Raw genomic sequence first — 17,538 nt, 5'->3', positions numbered from 1 at the left:
ATAAACATCAAATCTTAAATTATTTCTCAATAAATAATTTTAAAAATATGAATCTGAACGAATAAGGAAACTTAAAAAAACACAGGAAGAAGAAATATAACATCATTAAAAACCTTGTTATCCTTTTATTTTTCCTCCATATTCAACCTTGAAAAATGATAGACTGACATACAGCACTTTCATAGTGTGAAGCTGCATTCGTCAAATTGGCAGATAGGGAACGTCAGAAAGGTAAATGAAAGCTATGCCTAAGAGAAAGAAAAATTAAGCTTCACGCTTTGTTAATTTGGCGATTATTGCCGACAAGTGCTTTGTCAAGACTATAGATCAAAAATGAGCTTTCTTGAAGTCTTAACCAATTACCATATTTCGTTTTAAGAGTTTTTCAGGCACTGGAACGGAGCATTCAAATTACCTATGCAAATTCAATATTGCTGACGGGTTAGAAAATCGCAAATTTTAAATCCTCTGTTTATCGCCCTACGTTTAAGACGTGAAAGGATTATTTTTGTTAATACATATTTGTTACATTGCAGAAAAAAAAATCTGATATTCTATAGAATGCCTAGGTATTTTTTTTTTTTTTTTTTTGTAGAAAATATGACGCGATTAATATTTTTTCATTTCCTTGGCATTCTATACGTTACGTTGCAGGCAATGTTTTGAAGTCTACATTCTATAGAATACTCATAAATGTTTAACAAAGTATAATAAAAGAGAATTATTTAAATATATTGTATTCTTTCCTTGTATTTCTAAAGAATGACAGATGCTATTTATGGGAAATATGAAAAGAAGGCCATGATAACGCTTTTATTTAAAAGTCGTGCATTCTGAAGATATACAAATGTTATTAAGAAAAGAATGCCATTAAAAATACTCAGTATAAAAGATGCAAAGAAAAATGAAAGTTATAGAACTGGCTATGAAAGTTAAATATAGAAAAACATGACTATTTTTCATGTGATATTGTATAGAATACCTACGGAATGTGAGAAATATTAACCGCTTCATGTTTTGCTGTAAAACTGCTAGATATTCATTCAATAATCTACCTTCTATCTTTACTGTTAGCAGGTCTATGGAAACTATGTATGCGGGTTTGTGTGAGGCACAACATAATTCATGTGTTCTTTTCAAGAATTTGTATTTCGCTTGATATTTTCATACCTACATTTAAGTCAAATGTTCGATCCTTTCTGATCTGAATTAATATTTGCTTGTGAAGAAATTTTTAAAAATTAAGGGAAAAAAATATTTAAAATGCTTCATATTTAAAATTATTCCTTTACTCTAAATTTATTAATTCATTATTCTTTTTTTTATCCATGTCATATTATTATGTAGGCTTTACTAAATCCACTCCTGTCGAAATTAAAAGTACAGATGCATAAAAAAAAGCATGTTACGCTAAGGATACCAAATAACAACTTTTAAACCTTATATAAAAGTTTGGATTAGACTAGATAAATTTTACTAATTTTTAAACAGCTTTTGAATTGCTTTAAAACTTTCTTCATATACATGATTTTTCGTTTAAAAAATCGCGCTACCATATTATATATGGTTATAAAATCTTTATACGTAATATTAATAGAATTTCATTTTGTATATGTCATCACCATACTGACATCATGTAATTAAAAGCATATAAACATTACAACAAAATGTTCAGCGACATACAACCATTATTACAATTTTTCAATATTTAATCTTTCTATAAAAATATAAATGACACCCAGAATGAAATAAAATATATTAAATATAATAATCGAAAATAAATTTAAAGATCGCTTTTAAAGAAAAATATTATTTAAAAAATGAAATTTATGAAGATATATTTTGCTGTATTTTTAATATTTTTATATCAATGCATCGAATTTTTTATGTTCTATTTATTAAATGTTTAAACTTGAAAATGTTTATTATTTAGAGTAGTAGTTTCAGTTATTTGTCATTTTTAGGCATACTGTTTTTAAAGCCTTCCTTTAAATTGCAGAGGTAATTTTATGTGAAGTTATACCATTGCTTAGTTTTTATAAAATTCTAATAGTATATTTGCTTAGTCTATTTCCAGTAGTTTATTTTCGTAAGAGAATTCTTTCCACTAAGTTTTCAAATAGAGAGATGGATTTGTTTATTTTGTTTAGAACAAATATTAAATTGTTTTAGCTAGAGATGTGACAGATTTTCCACTCATTTTTTTGTTTTTGTTGTTTGTTTAAACAACAACAACAAAAACGAATCATAAAATATGTCATATCCTGTTGGTTGTCATTCATTGACATTACTATTTTTATTTTATTTTTTTTTTATTTCTGCTCTCATCAACAATGTCAGTCAATAGAAAAATAAATAAATAGCTTTTCTTTAAGTTTGAACGCAAACGATTATTGTTGTTTCTTCGTAATTTAAATTGTTTCGTTTTGTTTTTTATTCATATTTTCAACTTGTACTTTTTGTACAAGCACGACCGTTAATAAAAAAGAAACTGAAATTGGTTTTCTTGAAACCTCAATGATGAGTTATGCATATATGAGTTGATAAGAAGTGTATGTATTGAATATCGAAAATATGTATGTGAGTTGGTAATAATTTGATAAGATAATTTAAAGCCTGTTATGTTAAATTTCAATATTATTTGTGTATGTAGTTTGTAGGTAGTAGTCAAGTAGTAATACCAATTTTTTTGGTTCAGTACAAATTGATTATAACACACTAATTTAAGCATCAATTAATTTCTACTCCTTTTTGTATTTCTGCCTAAATGTTTTGCTTTTGCAACATAATCATTATAAAAAAAATGATTGTCAGTGATAGATTTTTTTTGTGTGTGATAACAATTTGTTGCGAAATATTTTTTCTGTTGCTACGTTTTCTGTAAAAATATTTTGGGCATAGATTTTAATGCTTTTTTTAAAATTTAATGGTGCTAATTTTAGTTAAAACTAAAACAATGATAATAATTTAGGAAAAACTATAACAGCATTTGCATGTAATATATGTGACTGTGTCGAAGGCTTTTAGTACGTATTCATCATCAATTCGAATTTTATTCAGTCGTTTAACATCATGTTTAAATATCATTTATAATTTGAATTACTTAACTACTCCAAAATCAAAACTAAAAACTGTAAAACAAGAAATGGAAATAATTATTTTCCTTATATGTTCGTGTATCCTCAGTGATTATAAGTGAATAATTATAAAGCTTTTAATTTAATCGATTGTTTTATTATTTATACGATGTATTCAACTAAAAAAACAATAAATTTTTCCTTGGCATTAAAAACAATTTAATGTTGTTTGTAAAAAAATAAGATTTGCTGATATTTTACAGAACAAGAAAGAAGTTTCCCGTGCAAAAAGAACATTCTGATAGAACAAAATTCAATTTTGTGAATATTTTTGTTATAAATATATTCTACAAATACCCCCTTTTCTTCTGTTCGTTTTATATTATGCGTTTTATACTCAAGAATACTGTTGAAAATGGTATACGGTTTATATCAAGCATACAGTTTATATCAATGTTTTATATCTGGAAGACTGCTTTTTTTAAAAACTTGAATAATTGCTAAATTCCATTGCATTCGATTTTTTAATTAAAATTATTTTGCTTATTATCATTTTAAAATTTATTAAAATTTTTAATTTATTTTTTTCATTAAAATGCTGTAATTCTTACTTCTTGTCTATATATTTTATTCATTAAATCTGTTAAGTATTAAAAATAAATATTTGTTAGCATTTTCGGTTTAAAAATTATCGTTTTCCCTTGCTATACAAAATTTTTGACCCGGTTTTCCGTAATCAAATTTTTCAATAAAACTAATTTTTATTTTATTCTCTCCCTTTACAAAATTAGCTAGATACTTTTGTAGTTATATAATATGTTTTTTTCTGTCAAGATAAACTTCTATTATATTCAACTTTAAGAGTGCAATTTTCAAACATGAATAAAAGCGAGCAATTTTATTCAAAGGAATGTCACAGTTCGTTTCTTTTCGATAAACAGCTGAATTATGTAAATTTTTTAGCAGCTGTTTCAGATATTTATTTATTTGTTTGATTTTAATGGGGAAATAATGCAAATAACTCACTGTGTGGCATTCACTAGAGAAAACGGCGAAACAACTGCCTATATTTCTTCTAAGTTCCTTGTTTGAAAGTGGAATTTGTGGTTGTTTCTTTTTTTTTCTGTGTGTAAAATCTTTTTATGCCCTATTCGGTTTCGTAACTATTCAGTTTTATCAATATCAAGTGTAGGTCAATTATAGAATTTTCTGGCTTAACTATCTTGTTTTGCAATCGTGTCTGAATTATTTTATAACAATGCATATAGATAGTAATCCTGTTTGTAGAAAATGTGTTTGAACTTATTTGCTATCATTACGTATTTATAGAAATACAATATGATCATAGAGTAGATTCGCAATTCAGGCAGAAAAAGAAGAAAAGGTTTAAAATGGAAGGGTCTTGTTCAAATTTCCTCTGTTGGAAACTCTAAATAATTTAAAAGGCATCTTCAATACCAAAGCTCCTATCCAATCTTATTTCAAATAACTTCATCGTAATATCCATCCATTCAGAAAGAAATTTTCCTTTTCTCAGGAAAGAAGGCACTTATAGAACTCTTCCTTTTCATTTGCTTAGAATTATTTATTTACTCTGATTTGGGAAATGTCTGTATAAATTTCGTCGTTAATTTTGATATTTGTGTATTTATTCTTCTGTTAATATAAAAAATACCTGATGGCAACATAATTTTAAAATCTATTGCTTAAAGAGATAGGATTTGAATTGTGGCGCAGCTATTTTCTGACCTACCACTGTTCATAATTAGGAGGTTTTTAACAAAATAGCCATTGTATCATACCAATATGGAAATGGAGTCATATTAAATTTTTTAAAAACTTACGAAAAATATTTTTAAAATTACGGGTTCAAAATATTGAGTTTAAAAATATGCAAACTTACTGGAGAACTTTAAAAAATATAAGAAACGTGTAAACAAAATCATGTTTTCCTTTTTCCTCGAAGTTGAGATGCTTAAAAGGAATTCTATACAAGAAAAAAAAAGTTACGAAAACAGTATGAGAGAAAATATACTTTCAAACGAACAGCTTTTGAGATGCTTAACTTTCAGAATTTGTTCTCCTTTAAAATAAATTTTCATTTCTTTAAAGTCAACCTTGTAAGATAAATTATATCCTATATTTTGTTTTTCCTTTTTTTAAATTCCCATGGAAGCTCGTTTAATTATTTATTTTTGAGTTTATAGTAACTAACCTGGAGCAAAACCATAAATTTATTTGTTTAAAAAAATACCACAGTGTTTTTTGTTTCATATATAAAGACCGCTTTATTAAACAGCAATGCAAATATAATGAAAATTTAATATTTACTGCTTTACTACTTGGAAAAGTGTACTAACTCAAAGCTTTTTTGAACTTAAAACCTTAATATAGGTATTGAAATCTTACTTTTACATCTTCATAAACTCAAGGTACTTGACCCAATAAAATATGTCACGCCCATGAATAAAAAGGCTTAGTAAATATTGCACTTGTCAATTAATCAAATAATACCTTGATATTATTTGACTTATTGATAAAAGCTGTCTATTTTCATTTATCTTAACGCTATCATATCATATAAATAACATTATTTGTTGAAAATCATATTTGTCTTCAAATATTTAAAGATAAAACAAATGAAAGCCATTTAATAGCCTTTGTGAAACGAATTTCACAAAACCTTATCTCAAAAAGTCGTTCCACTTTTGTACTCTGCAAACAACACTTCCAGCGTTTCTTCGTCCATGAAAAAAAAAACGATTTCTTTGAAGTTTTTTAAAATAAACATTAGAAACTGCTTGAGAAGTTTCACTTTTTTAAAAATAAACTTTCTTTTCTGTCTTTTAAAAAAAATTTTAAAAAGATTTGCTTTTTTTTTCTCTCATTATTATCGTTTTATTTCTTGAATTTTTTCGATTTTCGGAAAATTTCGTTTAAACGTAATAAGAAAAAATATGATTATTTTTCATTTACCTGTAGGATTTGAACTGTCTTTAAATGCGCCAAAATATGAGTTATTCCCTTTAATATCCTTTTTTTTTTTGTAATAATACAGATGTCATGTTGTTTCAAATCTCTTTATATATATATTATATTACTATGTGAATGAATTTTAAAGTTTGAAATAAATTTTTTTTTCTATCAAAAACATTTTCTTGATTCCAAGAATTTTTTTTATCTATTAATACCATCTATTGAATAATTTAAATTAGATATGCATCATATTCTCTGTATTCGATTCGTAGCCCTACTTTAAAAAAAAGAAGACACAGATGTTTAATGTAATAGAATAAAGTGTCTGAAATTGCCCTCGGTTTTTTTCCAGTCTAAAAAAAAGAAAGAATTCATATTAAAAATACTTTAAAGATTAACTTCTTTATTTTTTTTATATTTCCTGAAATATTCTCTTTCTCAAATTTTCGGAAGAATATGGTCATCATAGTTTCTAAAATAATTTCTCTTTCAGAATTGTAATTTTTTCGAAAACTGCACCCCCCCCCCTCCCAGGCTAATGATAAACGATTGTGTTTCGGGCACCAAATAATTATATATTTTGGACGATAAATTAAAACTGTGTCTCTCACAGTCTTATAATTCAATATATACTGTTAATTCCCAGACACGGAAACCTTCCGCGCCTTTGTGTATGCGCCAGAAGACTTTTATTTCACTAAAATAAGGATAATATGAAAGTAAATGCGTCTAACGGGACGAAAATCAGGTGAGCAATGCCAAGGCCTAATAATGAATTCCGAAAACGTTCACATTTTATAATCCAAAAGTGATAATCTTGGAATTCTGAAAAATTATATAGATTATATAGCATCCAATGGATCACGTGATAACATGAACATCTTAAGTGTTCCATGGATTCTTAGTTGAATGAGTATACTATTGATGTCATATTGATTCAACTATTGATGCCATTTATTCAATTATTGATCATTCTGATTCAACTGCTAATCGTACTGATTGAACTGTTGATTGTCTTTCCAAAACCGAAGATGTCATCTAACTAAATGAGAGAGAAAACTACTCAATTAAGATCTTAAACTTTTAATTGTAGGCGCATATTGTCACTGATGTTACAAGTAAAGTTATTGCATAATCCCGAATTTACCAATAAAAACTCGATCTTTGGCTTCTTGTTCTTTGTTTGCTTGTATGATTTTTTTTCTCAAAACTCATGAATTTTCCGGACATAAGCTCAGTGAAATTTATTTTATTACCTAATATGTATTCAAAAAATCTTAAAATGTAAAAATTATCATCATACAGTGCAAATACGTATAATTTGACAGCCAAACTAATTATGAAGATCATCTCTAAAATTCTTCAGCTTAGCATAACTTACATCATGCTACTTCTCCCCCCCCCTAATTTCTCGGACACTATATTGCCAGTGTTAAGCTCTATAGGGACATGTATGTAATGCAATTTTCAGGGCCCTTACGCTTTGAGTTTTCGAATTTACAAAACCATAAATGTTTTATTGATTTTAATATATCACTTATATGAGCAGCTTTTAAGTATTAAATACTATAACAAATTGAATTAGCAAAACATTTAATTGCAAATTTCCTTCAAGAGAATATTCTCTTGAAGGAGATTCAAGAGAACTCCTAAAAATTTTATCTCCGTTGGGGGGGGGGGGTTCAATTTAAACTAAAAAAAAAAAGGTATTTCAAAAAAAATTTGAAATAAAATTTGAAAATCTAATTTAAAGTTTAATCTATTCTAAATTCTAATCGATTCTAATTCAAAGTTTTCCGTCATTGTGAACTTGTGAGTCAATTAATCAAATTGAACTAAATTGATATACAACGGAATTTGTGAACTGTGAATCAATCAATCAAACTGAACCACACTGATCTGTAAGCGAATTTGTGAACTGTGAATCAATCAATCAAACTGAACCACGCTGATCTGTAAGCGAATTTGTGAACTGTGAATCAATCAATCAAACTGAACCACACTGATCTGTAAGTGAATTTGTGAACTTCTGAATCAATCAATCAAATTAAACCGCACTGATCTGCAAGTGAATTTGAAAACATGAAAAAAAAAATCTTTAAAATAATATCTTGAAATTTAAACAAAACTTGGTTTTACTCTGAAAAGTCCAAGTCCATAGTCTTTGTAAATCAAATAAAAGCAAATACAAAATTATTTTACTCTAAATATATCACTAAAAACACCTCCTTCACTCTTTAAGTTTATGGTGCTCTTAGGCAATTGACTGTTCTTCCTATTTAATCATCCAGCCCTGCATACTACTGAACATGTAATGATTTTTATTATGAGAAAAAAAAAAGTCTTATTTAAATAAATAAAAAATTTCCATAGGAATTTTATTTGAAAAAATTCCCTCCAAGCAAAAACCATTGAAAGAAAATAATCATTCGTGACCCTTTTGATATTTTTTTTAAGACTGGTCACTCCCAAATGTCCCTCTGTGGTGTTCAATCTTCATTCAAGATCTGCGCGCAGGACAAAGCTAGATCAAACCTTCTAATTACCCAGCTTTTACTCTGCCTTGCGAGAGGTCTCTATACGATAGGAGGTTTTAGTAACCGCTCCGGCCAAAACTACACCCGTGGTTAGGTCATGCGGCTTTGCAGGTCAACGTCCTTGGACTTTCACGCCCACTGTTCCCTGGAGGGAGGACGTGTGAAAAATTTCTTTCCTCCCTCCCCCTCTCATCCCAGTGTGTTCCTTTTAACCCTAATTAGTTCTATTTCTGATCGCTAGAAATGTGGAGTTTTATTGAAATTTATGGAATAGTAATGGAATTGTGGAAAAGATTCATGTTTTGGATTTAAATTGCTTACATTCTTTATGAGTTCTTGTGAACTTTCGATTGAAATGAAGATTGGATTTTTATGTCTTCGTGTTGACGTTTTAGTGGAATGGTAATAAAGTAGTGGATATATGTTACGTTTATTTTTTTTTTAATGGAGATTGTCAGATAGAATTGGTTCTTTTTAAACTTAAGAATGCTGCTTATTTATTTATTTTGGTAGAACTAGTTTTTTGAAGGTGAAATAAATAATTGATTGTTTTCTCACTTTTTTTTTCTTTCTTTCTTTCAGTATATTCAACATGATAAAGTCATTTAAAGGGTCTTTTAATTTATGACTTTTCTCTCTGTTTCCAGTACAGTACACTCCCGATTATCCGCGGAATTGGGTGGCGCGGCAGCCGCGGATAACAAAAATCGCGGATAATCCGAAAAAAGCTAAAAACGGGTATAGCAGAAGAGAAAACAGTCATTCCAACTTTGAAAAATCGTTTTATGTACAATAAAACGTAAAATAAACAGCAGAAAATGTTTAACTAACGCTTAATATTTTAGTATATCACTCAAAACTAACCTAAAATGCATTTTGTTAATGAAAACAGAAAAGTGCTTTGTACTTACGAGAGGCGTCAAGGATACACAGAAAAATTAATACATATGTACTATTTTAATACTGTAATGTATTATGTAATTACAAAAGCATAACTGTAAAACTGTACCTTTTTGAAAAAATCAGTCAAAAAAAAAAACTTTATGTGGCAGGCGCGGATAATCGGGAGTCTACTGTATTTAATAAAATGATGCTTTTCAAGTATGAATAGAAAATTCTTAGTCGCTTGTCAGCTGTTATTCAGGTTTAGAAATGAATCTGCAATTGAGGAATGTTTTGTTTTATATATTTATTATGCACTACATACGATTTTTAAATTCGGTTTACTCTAAAATAGGGTTCTCAAACTATAGGTCACAAATCAGTTTTTCTTGGATCACGTCAAGATTTTGCATGCATATGTTTGTATCTGAAACAATGTACAAAAAAGTAATTACAGTTTAACCCTTTATATATCGAATTATTTTACCATCAATTTTTCAGATTTATTTTTGAACCATTAGTTAAGTTTTGGTACAGAATAAACATAGGAAGAAGGAAAAAAAACTTTTTTAATTAATTAAAATAATTTAATTATAAAATTAATAATAAAAGATTTTAATGTTATTTTTAGTTGATATTTACTGCTTTCCCTTGGAAATACTATCTTTGTGTTCTTTTAAATACTTTTAGAAAAAAATAGTCATATTGTGAAGATATCAGTAGGACGGTACATTTATACGGTATTCGGTACATTTAAGTACCGTATGTAAATAAAGGGTTAAAATCTTCAGCTAGAAGAATCCATATAATAGAAATGTATTTTGTAAATTATATTCAATATTAAATGGGTCCCCCCCTTCACAAAGCTTCTTTTTTCTCTATAAAGCCCATTTCTGAAGAAACGTATGCTGTTCGTCAATGAAAAAATTCAGTGAGCCGAGGCTGAAGAGAATTCATTGATTCGATTTCTAAATAGTGAATCGGATTGCTTAAAAGTTTTTGATTCATTCTCTAAAGCATTGAGATGGCATAAAATATTTTTGTATAATACTCGTTTTTATTAAATATTTTTCTGTTAAAATTCCACGAGTTTTTTAGTAATTCACAATTATTCTGTTAATAACTCACGCTAATATACTGATTCTAGTCTCATTTTGTCTTCATATTTTAAATAATATTTAATATCTGTTAATAATTCACATTATTATATTTATTTTAGTTTCATTCTACATTTTTATTTTGTTTTAAATAATATTTAATATCGGTTAAAAATTCACATTATTAAACTTATTTTAGTCTCGTTCTATCTTCTTATTTTATGTTAAATGATATTTAATATCTGTTAAAAAATTCACACTATTAGACTTATTTTAGTCTCATTTTATCTTATTTTATTTTAAATAATATTTAATATCTGTCAATAATTCACATTATTATATATTAGTCTCATTCTGTTTTTTTTTCTTCTTAATTTTATTTTAAATAATATTTAATATCTGTTAAAAATCACACTATTATATTTATTTTAGTCTCACTTTATTTTCTTATTTCATTTTAAATAACCTTTAATATCTGTTAATAATTCACACTATTATCCTTATTTTAGTCTGATTCTATCTTTTTATTTTATTTTAAATAATATTTAATATTTGTTAATAATTCACATTATTATTTTATTTTAGTTTCATTGTATCTTTTTATTTTTATTTTAAGTGATATTTTATTGCTGCTAAAAATTCACACTATTATATTTTAGTCAATTTTTATTTTCTTATTTCATTTTAATTGATATTTAACAATAGTTCACACTATTATACTTATTTTAATCTCATTATATCTTCGTATTTTATTCTGAATATTTCATTTTCCTTCTGTTTCATAGGATTTTTTTTTTCATATTGCATGTAAGCAGTTTATTTTTGTTAATTAATTAAAGTTATTTATTTTTATTCTTTTTATAATATCCAGAGATCAACTCAACATTTGTAAAAATAATCCTAAGATCTTTCTAAGGTGTCTGGGTGAATTTACTGTTGTGTCATGGAAAAAGAATTTAGAAGCTATCACAATCCATCTCATTAAGATCTTTCCCTACTATAGCTTATCTCTTAGGGTTTCAGTTTCGTCCTGATAAACAGCCTAATTAAAATTTGAATGATTACAGTTTTGAGCGATAAAACTACATTTACTGACGCATATATTTTGTTTTCTTTAATTTATTTGCTTTCTTTGATGAAAAATGTTGTATCATTATCCATACATTTCGAACGATGTATCATGCCAAATATTTTCAAAATATGTGAAAAGCATATTAAAATGATACAGGATTTGATAAAGTGAACAAATGGGAGAATTCTGTTGTTGTATTTTTTAAAATGCATCATTTGTATTTATTTGTTTCCAGAAAGAGCTGTATTTGTACACTTTTTATGAACAAAAATTGTTTATAGTTATAAAACATGTTTTTACCTCCCCATACTGTATTCTCATATACGACTCCAGATTTTTGACGAATTTCAGTATCTGTACGTTTGATTGGTACGTTTCATTACACTTATCTGTACATTTGATTGGTACGTTTCATTACACTTATCTGTACATTTGATTGGTACGTTCCATTACACTTATCTGTTCGTTTGATTGGTACGTTCCATTACACTTATCTGTTCGTTTGATTGGTACGTTTCATTACACTTATCTGTACGTTTGGTACGTTTCATTACACTTATCTGTCCGTTTGATTGGTACGTTTCATTACACTTATCTGTACGTTTGATTGGTACGTTTCATTAAACTTATCTGTACGTTTGATTGGTACGTTTCATTACACTTATCTGTACATTTGATTGGTACATTTCATTATACTTATTTATACTTATCTGTACGTTTGATTATACTGTATCTGGTACCCTGTACGTTTTTAGGAATAGTCTGTCTATCACTACTTGAGCAAGGAACCATACAGTGAAATGAACTATGACAATAAATTTTATAGAAACTACTAAAAAATTCAACTTCATTGAGCAATCCAGTTTGTTTGATTAGCGTTCTCATATAACAGCTGGTGGGAACGACGTAATATGAACCATCTAATCGTTATTTTAAAAAATTTCTCATAACTGTAATCATTTTCAAGAAAAAAAAAATTATAATATGTTTAAATCCGAAACCTAGGCCTGTGATATAAAGTGCGAAATAAATAGTAAGGAAAAGATGCATATTTCAATGGATATAGGCAATTCTATACTCGTGAAATACTGTTTGATAGATATAAAATAATTGGACATATACTGAACAAAAGAAAGATAATGATGTGGTTGGAGAACATGAAAGAGGGATGACACGTAGGCTATGAAGAAAGCTATGTCCAAAGTTGAAAATGGTGGAATGAAGATTTTTATTATATATTTTACGCAAGTTCGTCGTCCGTGTCAGCGAATATGAACTTTAATTATATGCACAATGAATTTTTAAAGCTTAAACAATTCGAAATCAGTGTATTATATCATTAAATGGCATCACTGCTATAAAATGCATAAACTTTATGTGATGACATATGGGATAATTTAAAGATGTTATTTAACTGCGTTTTTCTGAAGACTATAATAAGTATATATGTTTCAATTTTAAAAATTTGTTTGAATTTTTTTATTGTGATCGATAAATCGAAAATGGACTTCACATCCAATTGTAATAGCATAACAAAACTTAAACAGCTCAGTTATAAATATATATTTGGTTATTCTGAAAAATATCTTTGTTGGTATATGTGCAGTCTTGTTGCTGTTGACTAAGATCCTGCCGCATTTAAAAGGTATTAACAAATCTTGAGTTATGCGATCTGCTTCGTTAAAGAATGAAACTGCAAGTTCAAACCAAAAAGGAAAATTTGTTAATCTTCAGCGTCTGTTTTGATTGTATACTAATTTTGAACACTGATTCACTTAGAACAAAAATATCTTACCGAAGAACTTTTCTTATAGTAAAGGTATTTTCTTTCTGTTCACTGTCATTTATAGACTACTATCTTGAAAAATAGTCATTTTTAGCATCTGCGAAGTCTTTTTTGCTGACAAATAAGATAGATTTTGCCGCATTTAAAATGTAGAATTTTTTTAACGAATCGTGAGTAATGCAATTTGTTTCATTAGATAATGAAAATGCAAGTTCAAACCAAAAAGGAAAAATTGTTAATCTTCAGCTCCAGGTTGTACTCTAATTTTGAACACTGATTTACTTATAACAAAAATATCTTACCGAAGAACTTTTCTTATAGTAAAGGTATTTACTTTCTATTCTCTGTCATTTATAGGCTACTATCTTGAAAAATAGCCTTTTTTAGCATCTGCGAAGTTCTTTTTGCTGATAAATAAGATAGATTCTGTCGCATTTAAATTGTAGACTTATTTTAACGAATCGTGAGTAATGCAATTTGCTTCATTAGAGAATGAAAATTCAAGTTCAAACCAAAAAAGGAAAATTGTTAATCTTCAGCATTTGCTTTGAATGTACCGGGATAATACTAATTCTGATTTATTAGAACAAAATTATCTCACCTCAGAACTTTCTATATAATAAAGAAATTTTTTTTGTGTTCATGGTCACTTATAGGCTGCTGTATACCTCCTAGTTTAGAATCGTTGTCAGTTAATAATGGAACATTTGTGCTGCAAAATTTATGAAAGAGAATTCTATTTTATTGATGTGCGAACTCCAAAATTAGCTTTCAACCCGTCAGTGCTTAAAAGTTAATTCGAGCATTCCACTTTTGAACGACTCTTCGCTTTTTTTATTATTATTATTTATATATTTCTGTCATTTCCATTCACGGCACTCGCAGTTCGGGATGGGATTAAGGGGAAATAAATACTTCCCGGATGAGAGCTGATCTAAAAAAAACGAAAGGTACAACCTACCCTCCCTACTTCCTGCTTACATTCCACCAATTAGACTCTACCGGTAATACCCAAATACACTCACCCGAGCCTTTTTTTCGGTTAATTTTTGTTTCCTGTCGTATCATGAATAAAGAACTATTTTCTATGAGCTATTTCATTATGCCGCTTGGATGACCCCTCTCTGTCATCCAATGAATCAATGGACACCTTTTCCGCTATTGACTAAACTCAAAATATTTCTGCTGATGGGGTGTATGGGGTTCCTCTAAGCGTGACCTTAAATTCCAGCCTTTATTGGCAGCAGTGATTCCTGTCCCATCTGCTCCAACATTACTTTGATCTGTGTGATTCATAGCAATGGAGTGTTCGTCAACTTGCTGATGAGGTACAGACATTGAATCTGTTGTACTGCTGGTGGTTGTTGGAATTATCTACGCTCTATCTGAATTTATTGCTTTGTGTTCTTCTACATGAGTGTGTTTTGCTATTGTGGAATGCCTATGAAATCCTGATGAGATACAGATATTGATTCTGGTGTGGTGTAATGCTTTCTATAACTGGTGATTACTGGAATTATCTACGCTCAGTTTAAATTCTGTTCGTGCTTTCTATTTCTGTGTTGTTCTTCTACATTACTTTGATTACTTTACACCTGTAATGGATTATCTGTCTACTTTCTGAGATCGATTACCTCAATGCATCGATTTTGTTGTTTCGCTTTTTCATCAAGTGGATTATTTGAATGTTCTGCCCACAACATTATTATAATGAGTTTAAGTCGTTTTTTAGTGCACTGTGATAACTGTTTGTAAAAATTTATCAAGCGTGACGAATACCTTTATGTTGATATGCAGTTCCTTAGTTAATTTGCAGTAACGTTCACGAATTTATTACATTTGCCATTTCAAATTAACTACGAGGATTTATAGCGTTAATTTGTTCCTAATCCAGAGATTTCTGCACAGTAAAAGATCATCGAGTAAATGATTGGAATTTCCAAAAAATAAAAAATAAATCACGTTTCTATGGACTGTTTTCTAAGTATTAATTTCCCTCCTAAATTGCTAAAAATTCACATTTTGTAGAAGTATTAAAGGTGGCACTTCTCTTGCCACCAACTATTTTATTCCTTTTTTCAATGAAGATATAGATACTCTTTGAAATGGAATGACTTATAATTAGAAAATGACCTTTTTTTCTTCGATTGGTCATCATATTAATGCATTACAAAATTAATATAACCCGAAATTAGAAATCACGTCTTCTGAAAAATTGTTACTTTCAAAATAAAATATATATATATATATATATCAAATTTAATTGAATGTTTTTGGCATCATATTTTATCTTATAGCAGAATTATCTAAGCATTTATTAAATAATACAGCCTGCCTTCTTATACATAGATTAAAAACTCAGCTCTTTATCTATAAAAATAATGACCATCAAGAAAGCGAATGCAATAAAGGCATAGTTTTTATTCATCAAGAGATTCCTTTTATTACATTCTTTTCTGTTTTGCCCTATTAACTGGTTTCTAATTACCTAAAAGAAAGCGGAATTGATATCGACATAAAGGGATGTTTCTTAAGCAAATATGGCTGTGTAATTTGCGTCAACTGCTTAAAGGAATGTTTCCTTTTATTGTCTCTTAATCAGTAATTGAATCTGAAATAGACATCAAATTAAAAAGAATTCGTCAACCTCACCCTTTTGATATGCCTTCGGTTGAATGACCGCTGGACTGCACTTTCTACAAGAAGTCTTTGAAATTCCATACGAACTAACAATTAAACCGATATTTCCGCGTTTGACTGCTCCCATTTAAATAGATATATCTTTCAGTTGTGTTGATTGAAGCTGCACTCAAACGAGAAAGAAAAACACAACTATGCAAAGAAACGAAAGAAGTTACACAGCTTGGGTAATAATATTATAGATGGAACTGATAAGGCTCTGAGGCAGCAGAACCTCAGACTTGAATCGTTTGGACATATTCTTTTGATATTAATCAAGATAGTGGGAACTTGCTTTCGTGTGTACAGTTCTTTTCATTTTTTTTTCTACCTCCCTTTTTACAGCCCAGACGAAATAATCGTTTGGTGTATTAAAAAAATAATAAAGGCTGGGTAGGTAGTGTCGAAAAGGTGCGGATAAGAGAATATTGTCGTTCATTTTAAAACTCTTCCGAAAAAAATAAAAAGCAAAACCCATCTTCTGCAGGTTTCCCTTTCTAGAGCATCCAACCGGCAATTATTACCACCACCAAACTAGCATACCACGTTCCAGAGCGCTATGCCAGTTCTTTTTTTATTTCTTTCCGAATGCTTTGTCCAGGCCCTGGAGGGGAATAAGATTCTTTTCTGACTTGCTTCCTGAAAATTCAGTTGAATATTTTTTTATGATAATATTTTGTTCTCTCTTCTTGTTTTTTTTTTTTTTTTTTTTTTTTTGCTGTTTTCGTTACAGCATCGCTGCATACCTACCCAATGTAGTGTTTGCTTTTTCTTGTTGCTATTTATATTTCGCCTCACGTTACGTTATACCGGGTTAGCAACTTTCGGTGTTGAACTTGCCTAAAACTTGTCGAGGACTCAGCGCTCGCGGCAGGGTCGTTCAATAACAAGTCCGTCCGTTTGTACGATCTCATCGTGATTAGCCTCTTCCTAGTAACGTTGACCCAGGTTTCGAGTCGCCTAAATGCTTCATCTGCCATATGACCGTTCACTTTACACACATTAGGAACACGCGAAGGTTGTGATGAGGATCGCCTTACAACAATGATAGAACAACAATCTACACCCGTTTAAGTGTCTTCTCACTCCATTCGAAAGGATTTCAGTAAACTCTGAACTGTCTTCAAGTGACCTGTGTCACCACTCTATGATGCAATCATCTAATTAGTGTTCTAAATTTTCTATTGTTGTCCGTTGAATATGTGCAAGCCCTCATAGTGTACTTTGGATTATTGGGATATATTGATATATTTGTGAACGACTATAACCGGTGCTTTTCTAGTAACCAATTTTTCATTTTTTATTACCATCTTTCATTAATAAAATCATTCAGTACTAAATTTGAAGTGACAGTAGTATAGGTTTATCAAATTTGTAATAAAACACTTGATTTCTGGTATTTAAAAAATAGATCACTGACTTCATTTTTTTT

General features: G+C 28.8%; 1 protein-coding gene across 4 annotated transcripts in view; it reads left to right on the top strand.

Annotated features, from left to right (window-relative positions):
- LOC129981100 (uncharacterized) overlaps positions 1-17,538 on the top strand; it is a 577,941-nt gene that overhangs the window by 258,453 nt on the left and 301,950 nt on the right. The window lies entirely within an intron of this gene.

This window comes from Argiope bruennichi, chromosome 8, assembly GCF_947563725.1.
Source record: "Argiope bruennichi chromosome 8, qqArgBrue1.1, whole genome shotgun sequence".
Lineage (NCBI taxonomy): Eukaryota > Metazoa > Arthropoda > Arachnida > Araneae > Araneidae > Argiope > Argiope bruennichi.
This window is presented reverse-complemented; position numbering and strand designations above follow the sequence as displayed.